General features: G+C 36.6%; 1 pseudogene across 1 annotated transcript; it reads right to left on the bottom strand.

Annotated features, from left to right (window-relative positions):
* Nucleotides 1-829: 829 nt before the first annotated feature.
* LOC143543906 (ubiquitin C-terminal hydrolase 12-like) lies at nucleotides 830-8,842 on the bottom strand (annotated as a pseudogene). Its single transcript, XR_013137166.1, has 32 exons — nucleotides 8,716-8,842; nucleotides 8,367-8,484; nucleotides 7,933-8,080; nucleotides 7,688-7,845; nucleotides 6,710-6,975; nucleotides 6,416-6,634; nucleotides 6,226-6,334; nucleotides 6,015-6,129; nucleotides 5,837-5,935; nucleotides 5,644-5,753; nucleotides 5,417-5,491; nucleotides 5,257-5,335; nucleotides 5,006-5,152; nucleotides 4,830-4,910; nucleotides 4,603-4,722; nucleotides 4,408-4,530; nucleotides 3,970-4,047; nucleotides 3,783-3,871; nucleotides 3,508-3,616; nucleotides 3,351-3,419; nucleotides 3,170-3,274; nucleotides 3,032-3,087; nucleotides 2,764-2,941; nucleotides 2,573-2,674; nucleotides 2,423-2,494; nucleotides 2,278-2,343; nucleotides 2,097-2,162; nucleotides 1,928-2,014; nucleotides 1,712-1,828; nucleotides 1,552-1,626; nucleotides 1,368-1,454; nucleotides 830-1,280 (listed from the first exon to the last, which is right to left on the bottom strand). The product of XR_013137166.1 is annotated as a ubiquitin C-terminal hydrolase 12-like (transcript).
* Between the last annotated feature and the right edge of the window lie 8,537 nt (nucleotides 8,843-17,379).

Raw genomic sequence — 17,379 nt, 5'->3', positions numbered from 1 at the left:
CCAAACATGAACGCACACACCGAATGTTCTAACGACAGTCTTGAACCGTTACTGTATTTGTGAATGTCTTGCTACACAAAATACAACTAACCTAGTGGAGATCAAACTCAAATCATCCCACATAAGATGACGGAATGCATGCGGTAAATAGGCTTCCAAAAGTTAATAGTTCTGCTGCTAACCAAAGGAAGACAAAAATGAACTTCAAAGCTATGATTGATCCATACCATGGTTTCAATATGGGAAACCTAAAAAAGTAGGTTTCCTATATCAAGAACCAAGGCGGGTAACAAGCTTGCATCTATAGTTTGTCTCTCTATACTTGGCGGTCTCCTTTGTGGAGCGGAACTACTTAACTTCGGAATCCTATTTACCACTCCACCTTCTGTTAAATGATTTGCATTAATAAGTTTGGTTGCATTGTATTGACAGATTTGAAACTGAATTAAGATGTGAATTCGGGTGTCAAATTATATATAAAGAAGGTAATCAAATGTTGAAAAAAAAATTGTAATATTTGAATTCATTTTATTTCAGTTCAAACGAGTCTACCAAATTTGAAATTCAGTTTAGGTGAAGACCCGATTCGAACAACCTTTGATTCACAATGGTACTACTTTCTATTAAAATTTCTATAACGAGACTGGAAAACTGAAAACTGTAATAATCTCAAACTGATTTGTCGATTTCCAGTTATTAAAATCAGGCATGTATTCAAACTGATTTTCAAATTTAATAATCTCAAATTGACAAATAGACCTGAATTTAAACCGAATTCGAAACCAATTTTTCAAATCTTATTTGAATTCAAAATCAATTTTCAAATTTGAGTAACCCGAATAAACAGAAAACCGACCCCAATCAGCACCTCTATATTAAGGTCAGGTGCTACCAGATTGTGAAATAAAATGTACCAGGTTTGGTAGAAGCATGAATGAAACAAGTGTCTTTGATTATTTATGATTAGGGAAAAATGACATTTTATATCCTACAAGTAAATATAGGTAACTTTACACACAAGTCATGTTTCCAATCCCATCCACCCACCAAACACTAATAATTTAGGCACCCAGCTTGTACAAAATTTCCTCCTATGTACCTTTACTGCTAAATTACACATCCACATAACAGTTAAAATCACCTTTCCCGTTCCCATTCCAAAAAGAATTATCACCAACAATCATAAGGTTCTTTCGACAAACAAAAACCATAGCTTTCACTCCACCCCGCTCCCTCTCCTAGTTGTATATCTTCACTGGCTTCTCAAATGTATGACGGTTCTACAATTTTACAGCCAAAAAGTAAACATTATTAGAAAACCTTTTTTATAGACCACTCAAAATTCAAAGAGAATATATAAGTTATACCTGATTTGCTGTAAAGGACCTTTTAGGGGTGGTGTCTGAATGTTCTAACCCAAGGTACTGCTCCCACGCACCATAAACATCTCGTCTCTACAAACCAGATTCAATACACGTCAACTTGTAGTCAAGGTAAGGAGTAGCACAATGAGTGAAATTTAAAGCCTTAAAGGGGGGAAAGACGGTGAACCTGAAAACGGCCAGATACAACATCTGAATCCTCTAAATACTCGGAGCGTCCCAAAGATAAAAATGCAAACTTCCACTGAAATACAAAAAAGAAAGGCCAGGTGTAAGTCAGATGTTAACGTGTTAACTTGTGTCAACATAAGTGTAATGAAAAAACCTACCTTAGAGAACTCCTCATCTGGAACTTCTAATTTGCTTTGAATTCGGACTTTAACATCTGCTAAAGTTTCATTTTCATGAATTATCAAAAAGAAAGGCTCCCCAAAGTTCTGCACTTGCTGTAAATCATAAAAGAAGCATAAAAATAAAGTTAAGAAAGATACTTAAAAAAGGTTATATGGCAGAATAAAAAAGTGGTTATATTGTGTAGTGTGTACAATATGGTTCTGTGCAGCCTCTTTGGTGAAATGATAAACATGAACCAACCGATCCTGGGGTCCCAGATTCTTCTCTTCTTCAGGAATCTAATGCAAAAGATAGGAATTTAAATTTAGAAAGAAATACATCGACATAAAAGTAGCGCAAAAAAGATAGAAGCCAGCTTACTTCCTCAGCACGTAATGTCCAGTATTGATCATTTATATTCTCAATCTTCTCAGTCAGAGGAAAGATCTGTGAGGAAAAGAAAAACAAGTATAATTAAAAACAGAAAGTTAAATTGCTGAAGTTGTAGTTGATCATTCTACTAGAAACTGAAACATAAATTGTCGTTGATTGGATGCAATACCTTGTAAATCTTGTGATAGAATACTTCAAGCAATCTAAGTTCAGCATTTTCATGAGATAGTGTAACCTGTTTAAACATGCATTGTAAAAGACCACGAAGTGAAAACAGAATACAAGTTTGGTGTAATTAAAATCCTAACATATACCTTGGACTTTATTTCATTGAGAACATCTCCAACAGTGCTCTGCTTAGGCAACCTAATGTTGTGAATTACAGGCTGCAAAATCAACAAACTTTTAGAAACCAGCCAGTACTCCTTGCAAGGGAAAACCATTATATATTATTCCAAACATACCTCTTCTTTATTTGAATGGTGAAAAGAAACTTTCAGAGTTTTCAGGCATTGTAATTCAGGCAGAGGGATGTCCAACACTTCATAGTACAGAATATCAGACACCTGAAACAAACAGATAAGTGAAGATAAGATTAATATTTTTCATCGATACCAAAATATATGCCTTTAACAAAGTGGAAAATAGAAAAAACCTGATTGTAGTGGACCAGCATATCTAGTAGGTGTTCTGCAACACGATACTTTATTGGGTGGGGTTTGGGTTGTTGAGAATAACAGTTGTGAGGAGTGAGCCTGATTTTTGACGGGTCATCCAGATTAAGTTTCTGAGCAACTCGCTCCACCACATCATCATATGTATGCAATTTTGACCTGTTGAATTTGGTAAAACATTAACAGCATGTTTTACTTTTGGAATAATCGGGTACAAGGTTCATATGTAGGTACAAATGCCAGACTTACAGTTCAAGACAGAAATCATCTTCCTTGGGTCTATCAAGAGATCGGAAATGAACTATCTGAAAATGGCATAAGAATTCAGGATCACTTCATACTAATGGAGATGTTGCGAATGTGTAAAAATGGTGAAATATAACATACCTGACGATTTTTCACATATTCTAGAAATGAAGGGACATCAGGATATCGATATTTATCCTCAGCTTTAGGGAGTTTCTGGAAACAAATAATGTCTCCGTCTTCGATCTAAAATAATAGCATAAAGATTACTTTCTATGTGAACACCTTTTGACATTATAAGGTTGAGAGGTGTCATTAATACCTGGCTAGATCTAAATGAGGACCTTTTGTCAAGGCGTTCACACATAACACATGGCTCAAATTTTATTTCCTGCAAAATTAACAGGTTTTAAAACATAATTAGAAACAACATATGACAGAAATTGACAGAATATTGCAAACAGAATGGGAAAACATACCTCATAAAGTTCAATTTCTTCATCTGAACTAAATCCAGCTCTCTCATTTAGTTTTAATATAATTTCAGTTGGTTTAGCAGAACTCTTCACAAAAAACCTACCAACGTATCTGAACGAAGAAAAAAAAAGATATAGTTACTTGTTTACCCCACCGTCATATATATTACTAACAAATATCAACATAAAATCTCTAGATTCATATCTAGGACTTTAGAGAAACAACTCCCAGAAGCATCAAAGGATCAAAAGATAATAAATAAAGATCTTTTAAATACCGGAGTTCTTCCTTCTCAGGATCATAAAGCTTGAAGAAGAGAAGTAAGTCTTCTTTGCTTTTGTCAGGTGGTGGAAGAGGATGCATATCCTGAACACAAAACATCATTTTATTAAAAAAAACCACATGATAAAGAAATAGCAAACAGCTACAAGCAACAATGAATGAAACCAACAAGAAGATATTACCGGTCCGATCTCTATCTCCAAAAACAATTTAAGTTCAGCATTGTTATTCTTATTAGAAACTTCCCTCAATTGCCCAACCTGCAGTTACAAGAGCAGTATGAATTCAACTTGTTTATTAAATTTACTAAACACCTGATAAAGATTACTATCAAATGATATCAACAACAACAACAACAATAATAATAATAATAATAATCGGTATGGTAGCCTCTAAATGGAATATGATTCCATTAAGAGGCTACCTCTGAATCGGTCAGAGGTAGAGTGTGCTTGGTTCACTATAAAGACACCTCTTAGTGGTTCATGGAGCAATGATTATGTTTCAGAGACATGCTGAATGATTCAGAGGCTACCTCTTAATCAGTCAGGCCTCTTAATGATTCAGAACAAGATTGCCAAACAGCCCCTAAAAGATGTTAACAAATATAGAAAATATACCGATTGGGTTTCCTCCAGAGCGGTTAAAGGACCATTGGGACGATATGTGTGATTTTGCCTCTTTGCCCATATCCAGAATCGTTGAAATTGAACAGGCACGCCAAATTGTTTAGCAACCTCCTCCTGCAGACCATGAATAACCTCTAGTTAAATAAATGATTTAAAATCATGTAAAATGTCGGTCACTAAAAGTACCTTGAATTGGTTAAAATGCGTTTGTTTCTGTATACGAAAGTTGTGAACTTTGTCATGGTCAACTAGATCAAAATATATATCCTTGCCTATCTGTTCTAACAAGTCTGCGTCACGAGCAACCTATAAATGTCAACAAATAATATTAGTACATGAAAATGAAAATTCTAGAAAAAAAAAGTTATATTCAGGAAATTGAGATAATATATCCGCAACTAATCATCTACCACCTTAATAATAGTGTACAGATGAGCCTGTGCTTTATATCTTCTCTTATCTTCCTTTTCTTCTTGTTCTTTCTTCAGCCTTATCTGGAGAAAATGGTTATGGTAACGAGCTCACGCTTTGGACTTTACATGCCACAAAAAGTGAAAATCAACTTAAAACGTATGAGCGATTACTTTACCCTAAGATGTTCTGCAATATCTTTCTCATCTACGTCGCAGATAATCTTATCTTTGTCATTTTCTCGTATGTAAACAAGCATATACGCATTTGAGTATTTTGTGAATTTAAATGGAGCATTATTTTAGCCAGGATTTGTTTGAGGTAGCTGTCGAAATTAAAGCATAAGAGAAAAAGATAAATGAGTATTGAAAAAAAAATAATACACACGAAAGAAAGTAATGCATGGATATCCCAAAAAAATTGCATTACCTCTTCCTCACCGCCATACTGCTCTTCTAAAGCCCTCTTCGTATCTTCTTTAGTAACTCTTTCATCATCAAACTTGAACCTGAAATTGTAATGATGACAAAAACCCCACATTATTAGGGCTATAAAATAAACACAACTGTGTAAAATAAATAAAACTCACCACTGGTCTGACAGAGTTGGCCTAATAAATGCATAATAGTGTCCACCATGCACACCCCCACTATGAACCAATACACTGTTAAGAAGCAAGGTGGAGAAAAGTTAACACAATGTATGAACACCAATAATGATGAAGAAAATTAATACAAATTAAATCTTTTAGAAGATCTACTTTTGCAACTAGCCAGTATTTGTCACTGCTAAATTTATTATGAACAGATTTGATACCTGTGAAGTGTATAAAGATTCCGAACACTCTTATCAGCATCAGGAGATAAATATTTGCCATTCTCCCTGTCAAGGTCGAGCTCAAGTGGAAATTCATACCGATCATTTATCTACATAATATATCAGAATAGGTTCATATAACTAACGTTTTTAGAAGACATGAACATTGTGGAATAAATTTTTCAACACTTACCTTTACCATAGTATCCCTTGTAAAATCATATTCAAAACGCTTCAGCTGAAGTTGAAGAACGGGTGGGAAATCGGTAAACAACACACCCTTCTTAGCATCCTGAACAGAAATAAACATGTAAACTTCACCTAATGACCCAAAACAATTAGTTTTACAATTTTATAAACCAATACAAAACCTGTAACCCATGTGCTTCAGCGTGGTATTTGTTGTCACCCTCAAGCCGTTCCACTTCAACTATTTATCAAAAGAAGCATAAACATCCTGACAGCCTTTCACATCAAGTTGAAGATCTGATGTAAACCAGTTTTAAGACATTATTAACAGGATCATTAAATAATTAGCAATATACACACTCAAGCTTCTTTATACATATACATATTCAGTACCATAAAATGATTCTTTTCTTGTTGATTTGAAGTTCACATTGACGCATTCAATATAGTTCATATGGTGTCCTTCAAATAACTTTTGTATCGTCCCTTCCACAACTGTTCCCTGAGCCAACAACAACCAGAAGTCAGAAAAAAAAAAGTCATAGACAGCCATGTATAAGATTCAGGAAAGGATTTTGGGCACCTTCATCTTGTCTTCAAGTTTCTCACACAAAACCCTATTGAGTTCTTGAACATCATGCTGCATGAAAGAATCATATGTGTCCCATCCAAATGATTTTGTAAGTTCTTTTGTGGCAACACTGGTTTCATTGTATTGGAGCTTATAAAATAAGCTCTGAAGAGCCAGAGGAATACTCCCTGAAGGCATATCATTTTCTGTTGTTGGCATATGGTAAACAGCCTGATATTGGAAGTTATAATGAGGTCTAAGTTCTAAGTAATACGAGTCATAATAACAAAAATAAGAAAGCTGTACCTTTCTAAAGTAAGGAATATGGTACAAGGTTTGAAGAAGGGAGTTCATGTAACATGTTGCTCCTTGGTTCTTAAGACCAACATAACCACTTTCCTTCTTTGAGTCATATGACCAATAGTCAATTACTTTCCTTACAGCCACATCAGCTTCAATAACGCATCTATCATTTATCAGATACCCTCTACTCGGGTCGTAAAGATCACTAAGAGGCATGAAAGATGTGAATCCCCAATCACTCTCCCTTGCATGAAACTGGTGTTGTGTGTCTGTTAATTACATAAATAAAAGTATGAGTTCACTAAAAGTAGGCATTAATTCATTTTTTAATTATCCAAACATGGCCCGTCTCTTCAATTGTGAAAATGCGTAAACTAGTGATTCGGCTAATTGTTTACAACAAAATGCATAGCCGTAAATTGATGGGTGTCACAACTGAAAGTAATATGGTACTAAAAAAGTGGTTTGTAACTTAATGTAAAATATTATTTGCATTATGGCACGTATACTTCACCATTTTGTTTGAAAAAATCTTAAGTAAAAAAGCCTAGAAAGAAGTTCTGGAAATACAAATATAATTGGTAATATGTGTATCCTGTGCTCTTGTTAGATATCTTCATTTTCCTAATTTAAGCAAATCCTATTGAATAATGCATTTTTAGAAATGAATCAAGAACGTCAAAAAGGAACATAATATATCTTAATTCTCTCACTCCACTAAAAGTATCATACATGAAAGTATATTCCCTTTAAATGATGATCAAAATGGCCTAACTCCTGGAATTTCTTGATTGAAATCCAAAATTACCAATTTAAAAAAATAGTAATGTCATTGAACAGATTGCACGATCTAAATTATAAATAAATATTATGAAAACCTTGCTAATACAAAAGCAAAAAACTACATGCTGATCTGTAGCAAAACAGAACTGCATAAAAGCACAATTTCACAACTACCAACAGCACAAGCACAAAACATACCTTTCTTTACAGTGAATTTGCTGTGCAGTTGATTAACAACAGCCAAGCTGAATTGTGCATATCTACTCCAACCATATGGCAAGGATGCAGAATCAGCTACATCTAAGTACATTGACAAATGGTCCACATTGTTGCCCTTTGGAAATATAAGCACACGCCTACAAAAATACAAGCACAATCCTGACAAACGGTCCACAACTGTTCCCTTAAGAAACAAAAACATAACAGACACAACAATTATTTACCATTTATGTCCACCGACCACAAACGCATCAGAATATAGCTTTTTGTTTGTCTGACGAGAGAAATTCTCAATAGTCCAAGTAAACCTAGAAGCCTGAGGCTCCTCAACTGCTTGATTCTCCGCGCCAGCACCTTCTGGTTGCCCCACAACTAATGAATCCAAAATTACAAAATGATAAGTTAAATAACCAAACAAATGTTCACTCATACCACGCACGCACACACACACATTACTTTTCGATATATAATTCGAAACGAATCCATAAATGTACACGCGCATACATATATATATATACATATCTAAGCGTTCCCTCACACCATGCACGCACGTTACTCTTTGATATATAATTCAAAACAAATCCATAAATGTACACACACACACATATATATACATATGCAATTTAACCAATCACATAAAGCAAAGCAAGAACCTAACCTTCCATAGACTGAGGGACTTCGATAGGCGGAGTGCCATCGAAAGCAACCGGACCTTGCACCGGTTGCGGCCCGTCCACTGGCTCGGTATGCGGCACAAGCATCTCCTCGTCTTCCTGCTATCAAACCAAAACAAATCATCAAATACACAATCACTCAAATCCAATTAAAAATATTTTAAAAAACCCTAAGTTCACACTCATATTGCCAATTGAACTAGATTAATACACTCCTATCATTAATTCAAAACCCTAGCACGATCGCATAACCAAACAATATAATCAATAACATTTCAATTGCACATAACATATAACAAATAGATATAGAGATATATGTATATATATACATACATCTAGTGGCTGTGGAGTAACAATCGTCATATTCCGGCGATGAATGACCGTCCGATCAACGGTGAATTCTAGAGAGAGAAACAGAAATGATGAGAGAGAGAGAGGTGACTGCTACGCCCTAAAAATGTGTGCGTGTTGTCCAAAGGTAAGGGTAGTTTCGGGATTGTGGGAAATATGTCAGGGTAGTTTGGTAATTTGGGAAGGAATAGAGACACGGTTCTGGTGTGGTAAGTTGTTGTGTAAAACATGGTCTTTTAATCAATGGCGTGGTGACACCTGAAAATGAAGGTCTTTTGATTCGCATGCGTTTGTGGAATGTTTGAGGGTGCGGTGTATGTGATTGTATCCTTTCGTGACTTTGATTTGTAATTTGTAACTTATGTTTTTTATGATAGATTTATAAAATCAAATACTATAAATAAAAAATTAAAGTTTTTGTAAAGGGAAAAAAAGCGTGGTTCCAAAAAGGACACGTAACAACCATCATTGAGCGGATTTTTTAAAATTGTACCAACAAATATCTCCTGGATAGTGACATGAAATGATCCTCTCAAAGATCGAAATTTCTTCATATCTTGCCCCGAAAACCATGTGTAGCTCCCAACCATGTTGCCACGGCCTACGAATCATAAAACCATGTCAAAGTATCAATATCAATATTCGAAGCATAACAATACAAAACCATGTACTTTTAACCCCAGTTTTCATTTGATATCAACCAACCCATCGCTAACGGGGCTTTAAATCACAACACGACTTTAAGGGAATTGGGCTTCAAAGCCTCATTTCCTAAATAGCAGTGACGTGACGTTTTAACTTGGATTTTAAAGCATCTCCACAACTACCCCGTCTCACGAGCATTGAACATTTGTAACAAAGCTAATAATACCAGTCAACTTACACCATAACTGTGTTTTTTTACTCTTCAATCTTAATCTTTCAATACTTTTGTATATAACTATGTTTCCAATAAAGTTTATATTGTCCAATACATTTAGTAGATAACACTTTAATACTAATAATTGACATCCATCAAGGTTATACATGTTACAAATAGGACTCTAATGACTTAGTCATATGTTATAAACTATGAAGTACGTAAGATTTAATGATTTATCCTAAAATCAATAAATCAAGTTTCAAGATTAAAATTTACTTAGAAAATAATAAAATAACTGGCTTCTCCTAAATGTATTATTTAGTAAGTTTGATAACTTTAAGTATTTATATTTGAATGTAGATTAATTACAGTTGTTTAGTATATACATAGTTGTTCAAATGTGTATATTTGAAAAAACAACAAAGAAATGCGTAGTCAATAGAAAGAAGTCAAGTAAATACTTTTATACCGTTTTATTTTATTGCTATTCATAAGTATTATGTCTGAATATCATGTATTAGGAGACATTTTGAAAAAGCTGAAAAGATTAGAAGATATTCTTTATGAGGTATTTCTCTGGTGAAAAGAAAATACATTAGGTAAATTGAAAACTAGTCGTGTTGAATAAAATATTGGGTGGGCTCGGTCATGGATTTATTAGGGATATAAATCTAAGTCTACTAGCTAAATAGTAATGGAGATTTAAAACGAACAAAGAGATTATCGCAAAGGGCAATATCGGGATTTCAGTCTAGTACTCAGAGTATCACTCCTATTCAGCACATATCTATAATAACCAGGCTTGGAACAATATTACCAAAATACAATGGGTTCTCATGGAGAATAGCCTTTCATTTAATGACTCGTTTAAATGGGTGGCGGGTGATGGTAGAAACATTCTCTTTTGGCTTGATTCATAGGCTGGGGAAACAAACGATGTACAGTTCGAGATAAATCGATTGACGGTTCATCATTAAAAAGTTGGTCATGGGTGTGTTCGAGATAACCTTCCTTTATCGAGGAGACGAAGGAGTTTTAACAGTGCTTTTGGTCTGCTCCTGGGTATCAACCTGGACGGATAAATGGGAATGGGGCTTGGACGATAATGAAATGTTCTCGACAAAGTGTTATAAGGCGAGCTGTGGAAACCACAACACTTCACCTCTAGATTTTGTAATGAAATGGAACAAGTGGGTCCCTCTAAAAGTCAATCTCTTTGGGTGGAATGCGGAGATAGGAAGAAGTACTACTTTAAATGCTTTATGGAGAAAAGGTTATTGAAGGACCAAATTGATGCTCTTTATGTAGAGAAGTATTGGAGATGGTAGACCACGTCATAGTTTCTTGTTATTAGGCCACGATCATTTGGCAATTCATTAACAATTGGTGTAACACTATTCCGGTTTCTGCCTTCGTTGTTTGTGATTTACTCAAAATGCATAAAAACATTTAGGTGCACGGACATAAGAAAGAAAAACAATTCAAATGGTGATCCTAACGATTGTTTACAACAACAAAAAAACAAAGAAAATAAAATCTAACAGACGTCGTAGTCGCATATAAAAAGAAGGTTTATTTTTTTTTCTATTGAGATTTCAATATTCTCTTAAAATGACCCATACATTTGAACAACTCAACAGAACAAGACGTATTTAACTGTCCTGTTAAATAACTCATGGGATCTCATGGGAAATCCATTCTGGTGGAGGTTTTAACCAGGATTACCAAGTTTTATGTCACGAATTTGCCGGATAGATGCAGTGGGAATGATTTAGCAAAGGAGATCAGGAATATTGGTACTATTTTTGACATTTATATCGCCACAAAAAAAGAGATAAGGAAGAGAAGCGTTTCGGTTTTGTCTCTTTACTGGATGTTAAGGATGGTAGAGAGATGGAGAGAGTTTTGTCTTCCATTCGTTTAGGTGAGTATAAGCTGAAAGTCAATATGGCAAGGTTTGTGATGGAGGAAGGGGAGATCAATGCTAGAAGGCCTTCGTCATGTAGGATCCCGGAGACACAGGAGAGACCGGTGAATGTGGAGCCGATGCATGGGAACAGGAATACCTTTGCATCAAGTTCTATGTCTTACAAAGATGCATTCGCTGGGGTTGCAAAAGAAAAAACTATAGTGGTTGAAGATAGTACCAACGGTTTTGCTGATTACAAGGGAGATCGGTGGCATTGAAAGTTTCTTCTCTTGAAGTGCTTAGGAGGATTAACAACATTTTGAAGGAGATGGGGTTAGGGGAAGGGGAGGTGGCTTGCCTTGGTGGTTTCGTGGTATTGATAACGTTCAAGAAGAAGGAGCATGCGGTTATGGCTATTGATGAATTCGTGGGCAGACCGGAACAATTCTCGTCCGTGGCTCTGTGGGAAGGGCAAGAATTTTCGTTTGAACGTATCGCTTGGTTGAAAGTGTCGGGGATTCCTCTTAGAATACTTGCTGATCAAGTCCTTACAGACATTGGTGGACACTTCGGTACGGTGGTGAGGAAACCAAGCCTGGATAAACTGGACGTGGACTCTTCCTCCCATTATCTCGGAGTGTTAGTTGATCAGGGTTATCGAATTCAGGGTTTTATTTTTCTTAAATGGTGTGGCAAATCGTATACAATTTGGATAGATGAGGAAGGGAAAGAATGGATTTCAAGTTTCGTTGAAGGTGCTGATGATATGATGAGTCAGTCAGAGGATGGTTGTGACCGGAATCCAGTTGACATGGATATTCCGGTGGCACCTCCGGTCAGCGATAATTTGGAAACTGAGGATTTTTCGGCCAATGATCAAGGAGAATTTAATGCTGCAGTTAATGGTGGGAGTTATGAGGAGAGATTACAGCCGGATTGTTTGGAAAGGAATGATTCTCTGGAAAATAATTGTCTTGACCGAAGTCAACCAGTATCTTTTAGAAATAACAAACGTAAGAAAGACAAAAAGAAAAATAGGGAAGTGGGCCAGGCTTCTGGAAGTGAATACTTGAGCATTAACGATCGGCCCAATAAGGGGTCCAAAGTCACTGAGGATCCTTTTGGGCTGGAACCGTTTATTTTAGCCCATGACCATAATGTGGTTAAAAATAGAGGTGGGGGGCCAATTTGCTCTACTAACCCATTTCAGGTATTGGTGGATAATTTGGAACAAGACGAAGAAGTCACTGATAAGGAACAACTGATTAACAACAATTTAGAAACTACCACTTCAACAGAAGCTTTGAATCTGGAGATAAGCGAAATGGAAGCAACTATCGAATTTGGAGATCGGCTAGGGACGAACTTACAAGGGTTCGAACATCTTATTAAATAATCAATTGAAGGTGAAAGGAGACAAACAGGTTTGAAATGAATTTCTTGTCCTTGAATGTTAGAGGCATTGGGTCGGTTGGGAAACCGGCTTGGGTGAAAAAATTGGTGTCTAATCATAAAGTAGATGTTTTGGGTTTACAAGAGTCGATGTTGGCTGATGTGGGTAACTTCGACATAGCTTCGGTTTGGGGGAATAGTGGTTTTGAAGCTGATATAGTTAGGGCCAGGGGTAAATCAGGTGGCCTTTCTACTGTCTGGAACAATAGGAAGTTTAAGAAAGTTTCTTCTATTAAGGAGCAACACTTTCTTTTGGTGTCTGGTGACTTAATAGAAGATGGGTCTTTGGTTAACATTGTGAATGTCTATGCGTCACAGAAGGTTGGGGAGAAAAGGGTGTTATGGATAGCCTTTTGGGTTTGATGCAGGGTAAGTTGTGTATGTGGATATTGTTTGGAGATTTCAATTCGGTTAGATGGGTGGAGGAAAGAAAAAATTCGAAGTTTAATGTTAGAGCGGCTCACGATTTTAACAATTTTATTGATGAAGCTTGTCTCCAAGAATTTAATATGCAGGGAAACAAGTTCACTTATTTGACGAGTATTGGTGATTCGATCAAGATGAGCAAGATAGACAGGTTTCTAGTTTGTCAAGAGTTTTTTAACATATGGCACGGGGCTTGTTTAAGGGCTTTAAACAGGGAATTATCATATCATAATCCGATTTTGTTGACAGTTGTTGATACTAACTATGGGCCCAAACCATTCAAATGGTTTGACTCTTGGTTGGACAGGGATGATTGTTTTGATGTCGTTAAAAACGCTCTCCAATGCTTATTATGAGGGTCATGCGGATATCTCCTTGTTTAAAAAGCTTGCTGAGGTAAAAAGGGAATTAAAGAAATGGTGGAAATATGTGTCGACCAAAGAAGGGGAGGAGATAAGTCGGCTTCAGAAGGATATATCTTGGCTGGAAAATAAAATGGAAGACGGGGCTCTTGATGAAGAAGAATTATGGATTTGGGAGGAGAGCAAGAAAGAGTTGGCTAGTTTAACGATGCTGAAATATAAAGATTTGAAGCAGAAATCGAGAGTGAAGTGGGCCTCCTTTGGTGATGATAATTCAGCTTACTTCTATCGTTGTGTGAATGGGAGAAAAGCGGCTAATATGATCCCAGGGGTTTTGGTGAATGGGGAGTGGGTTTCAAAACCTTCTTTAGTTAAGAGATAAGTGTTGCGGTTTTATAGAGAGATGTTTAAAGAAAAGCATGTCAGCAGGTCGGGTTTAGTTTGTCCTGGTTTGAAAAAAGTATCCGAAGAAAATATTAGTATGTTGACTGCCGTTTTCGAAGGGTGAGATCAAAGACGCCGTGTTCGAGTGTGGGTCGGATAAGGCTCCATGTAACATCACGTAAATATCAAGCCAAATATGTCAAGAATCTAAGTAAAGGGACCAAAACTAACAATTTCCAAACTACAAAGGCTAAGTCAGAAAATTCTGAATTTCCTGACCCATCGCGCTACGTGATGGATCAAAAGAAAGCCCCATCACGGTGACACGCAGTGACACGTGTGCCACGTGGCACACGGTGGCAACGTTTGCCGCCACGTGTCACCACGTGGCAACACGTCCGCCACGTGGCGCGGCGCCTGCCACGCGTCGCCACGTGGAAGGTCTACACACTGACTCAGCAAGCCTACATCGCGGTACGCGATGGGCTTGCCAAGGGACCCATCGCCTACGGCGATGGGGTCCAATTTCAGCCTATAAATAGGCAGCCACGAATTCAGATCCATCCCATCCCAAAACACACACATTACTCTCTCATTAGTCTCTCTCTAAACCTCGAAGTTCGTGACCTCGATCCATCTCGATAACCGTGCCCCGATTCCTCGTTTTCCATGCCCATTATCTCAATATACGTACCACTTCCCGACAATATTCTAATCAAGAAGGAGGTGCTGCCCCGACGTTCCGACGATCATCTCGAAGTACGTGCTGTGAAGAGTTGGCGTCTCAATAAGCATGTCAAAGGATTGATCAAAGTGTGTGTTGATAAAGAAATAGAGTTGAAGTGCTGCCCGAATGAATAGGGTTTATTGAGCCGACAAAGGTAGGCATAATGCCCGAATAAAATAATAATAAAATATTATAAGGGCTTAATACCCCAAGTCGAAGTTATTCTCGATAAACAAAGAAATATATAACAAAGAAAATAAAGAAAGAAAAATATTATAAGGGCTTAATACCCCAAGTCGAAGTTATTCATTACGCCATGCTTGCGGTGCGCGCATATAATGTATATATGTGTGAACCCTCGGGTGGGCAAAAGTAAAATTGCACTAATTTTGACGTTATTTTACTAATCTCGTGAAAATAACGTTAAAAGTGGCGGAAGGTTAATCAGGCATCATGTGGTGGCGTTGATAGCCGAAAGACAAGGGCACATGCACCGATCAGCCGGTGTCCCGATGATTGAGTGCTATGTGCCTTATGTCCAAGGCTTGATGCAAAACTACTATCGAGCCGGGGGTCTCACCGGAAGCAGCCGCTCTATCCCTATGGGATAGAGGTAAGGCTGTCTACATCTTACCCTCCTCAGACCCTACCATAGCATTGCTATTGGTGGGATATACTGAGTACGATGATGATGATGATGATGATGATGATGATGATGATCTTAATCGATATCAATCATAAACTAGTCAAGAACACACAGTAAATGACCTAACAAAACCCTATCCTATGAAACAATCAACAAGGGCAATGTGAACAATAAATCCAAGTAAATAAACCCAAGCAATCATACGCATCAATCAATTCAAACTTAACAGTTACTTAGAACATAAAATCTATAACGAAAAGAAATCCCAAATAAAATCAAAACAAACAAAGGTTCATCACAAGCCTAGGCAGTCTAATAAGTTTAGCCTAACATCTTAGAATCAAAGAAAATAAAATAATTAAATTCAACAACCAAGCTCATAATTAAAATAATAAATTCAAACCGAATAGTGATGATGCTTGGTTGAGTAGGTGTTGAACCAAAACGATCTCCACTTGAACCAAAGGACTCTTTCTCTTTTGCTTACTTTTCTTCTTTACGGATGTGGGGTTCTCTCCAATCAGCCGACTCTGGTACAATATATGGCGCACCCTCTTCTATATAATAAAATCCCTCGTGTCATGCTTCTTTTCCAAGTTTCTCCTAATGGGGGTGATTTGGATGGACTAGCCCCACGTGATGGGCTTTTTACTCAATCCTCTTATAATTGTTTTCTTTTAACTGATAGGCCTAAGGCCCATGTAACCACTGACTTTTCTTTTATCTTATTTCGTGTGAGGTGATGACCAAATTATATAAAGACCCACCACTATTTTGTGCATTCCCTGGTAAAAGTCAAAGAACGTAAAATCTATCAAACCAGATTTCCTCTTAAACAATAATTAGATTTCATAACAAGACATTTATTAAATTATATAGTGTATGTTAAATAGAAGAGTAAATAATAACCATAATAATTATATATAATGTCATGTAACATATATAAAATACGTTCGACCATCTACCCATTGGTCTCATGCTTAGTTAAAAATACTCTATTTTAGCCCGTTGTCTTTTAAGACCTTTAAACCCACATCTGAACCAATTAAGAATACTATTCAATAAAAACCTGGCTTAAAAGAACTTAAAAGTGTAGGAAATATTTATATAATAATATGTATATTTTAGACCATATCAAATATATATATGTATATGATTATTCTTTGTTATAAAATATATTATTTAGGTATAATGAGTATACTTAAATAATAAAGAAAGAAATACGTTTCTTAAAGAAGATGAAACGTAGGGTTTCTATAAATAAACTAAAGGTTTATAAATATTACTTTTTAACTAAAGGTTTTAAAGTAAAAAGAGATAATGAACTAAAGATTAATCGAGATAAATAAGACTAAAGATCTTAAGCCGGATCGTGTACCCGACTAACGAAAGTTATACTCGTACTATAGGTGCGAGATAGCAAGAGAAAGACTCACGGACGGTGTTGGAAGCCGATCCCATTGAAAAGGTGAATACGCCCCACTTTCACAAACTTGTTTTCAAACAAACAAACGTGTTATGTGTAAAACTTTACATGAGGCTACGTGTCTCTAAAAACATTATAAATAAGAGTATAAGCCTAGCCCTCAGGCTGTGGTATACGTTTGTCTGGATCCTTACATATGTGGAACGCGGTGGGAACATCGCACCACGCTTGGTCACGACCTCCAGCCACGATGGGCCGGACCTAAGTCATGTCCGAGTGAGACTGACCATGTGTATATTTATGGTACCTAAGTTATGTCGAAATGCTGCGGTGTTTTGCTAAGGTGACCTAGTGTAGAGACTCGAGTTTATGATGATTGTTTAACTTGATTATTCCTAAGCCAAGATGGGCCGAGGCTTACGTGGTCTCGAGGGGTGATTAAGTAAAGAAAA

Source organism: Bidens hawaiensis, unplaced genomic scaffold, assembly GCF_021521415.1.
Source record: "Bidens hawaiensis isolate Kalapana, Puna unplaced genomic scaffold, B.hawaiensis_p1.1 tig00013347_1, whole genome shotgun sequence".
In the NCBI taxonomy this organism is placed as follows: domain Eukaryota; kingdom Viridiplantae; phylum Streptophyta; class Magnoliopsida; order Asterales; family Asteraceae; genus Bidens; species Bidens hawaiensis.
The sequence above is the reverse complement of the archived record's forward strand: the minus strand, read 5'-3'. Positions and strand labels throughout refer to the sequence as shown.